At 36.2% G+C, this 1,394-nt stretch overlaps 1 pseudogene; it reads right to left on the reverse strand.

Moving 5' to 3' along the window:
- Positions 1 to 55: 55 nt before the first annotated feature.
- On the reverse strand, positions 56 to 1,394 carry LOC143607431 (putative F-box/FBD/LRR-repeat protein At3g59240; annotated as a pseudogene).

The raw sequence follows: 1,394 nt of genomic DNA on the forward strand, positions 1-1,394 counted from the left end.
TAATTTCCTAGGTCATCAAACAAAAACATATGTTGAGTTAAGTTTATAATTCTGGAAAAGGTATTTATTACTATACTAACAAAAGTATTTCACATGTGAAATGATTCAAAATACGCAAACAATATAATTATTTTGGATAAGTAAGAATGCACACCTTTTCAATAATCAAATAGAAAGACTTTAGACTGGGACAACATCCGAGGATCCAGAGGACTACATTCATTCATGGCGTATGTATCAATTGTTGTGGATATCTCTAATGTCTTCGGATTGCGAAGAGATGCCGGGAAATTCCCATTTAGATCACGTGCAGGCCTATGAGATAACAGGAGGAATAAGCTAAACTCAGGTTTGATACTAAAAGGTACTGCAATATTAATATAATACACTTAAGTTCATAATTTATTCAATTTACAGCCTACAACTAATGTTCTAGTCTTGATTTGCATATAGTCTTCTATTCATGTCTACAAACTTTTTGCTAAATCATAAAATAAAAAATGGTTACAATGAAAGAAAGATGTGTAAGTACCCGGATGAAAGAATGGTTTAGGGACAAAGATTCAACATTAGAAACTCCGGCAAACAACTCACATATGCGGTCACCAAATGATTTAAATGATCTTCCTTTCTGTGCCATGGCATCAGGGTAAATCACAGCTTTCTTCAAGGAGTCTAGATTTTCGCATATAACTTCATACGCCGGCTGACCTACGTACTCCAAAAACGCCAGTTTTGGGCAAGAAATCTTTAGGCGTTTACACAAGCCCCGTATTTTATAGAATTCATCATAATCCTCCTCCAGCTCCTCATCATCCGAATCATCAGTTTCAGAATCAGAATCAGAATCATAATAATCCATTTTCTGATTATGAATTCTGAGAATCTTGAGATTCGGGGATGAAATACGAAGATCAACAATTGAGTATGAAAAGCAGTTAATCGAACTCAATTCCTCAAGCAGCGGACAACTATCAAGAAACTGTTGTATCAAATCATGACCGTCCAATAACCAAACACTTTTCAGCTCAAGAGCCCTAAGTGCGGTAAAACCAGTGACAGTTAGCAAATTTAAAGATCGTTTATACAGAAACAGCTTTAACGCCTCCAATGAATCACATTTCACCAAACCCAATAGACAAACTCTTTGAACTCATTTTCTTTGAAAGGTACTTTTAGTGATCGAGTACAATCTAAGTCTATAGATGGAAGAAAAGTCCATAAATACCTCCATCGGGCCGACAAGATGCTTGTTCGAGCTGCTTCTTCGGTGGCTGGAAGACGCGAAAGGATCAAGTGAAGGACATGATCCGGAAAGTTATTCATTTTACGTATGTCATGTACGTACACGATGATCTCAAAATTTAGTAGAAACGTACACTTTCGAAAACTAA

This window comes from Bidens hawaiensis, unplaced genomic scaffold (genome assembly GCF_021521415.1).
Source record: "Bidens hawaiensis isolate Kalapana, Puna unplaced genomic scaffold, B.hawaiensis_p1.1 tig00082132_1, whole genome shotgun sequence".
Classification (NCBI taxonomy): Eukaryota; Viridiplantae; Streptophyta; class Magnoliopsida; order Asterales; family Asteraceae; genus Bidens; species Bidens hawaiensis.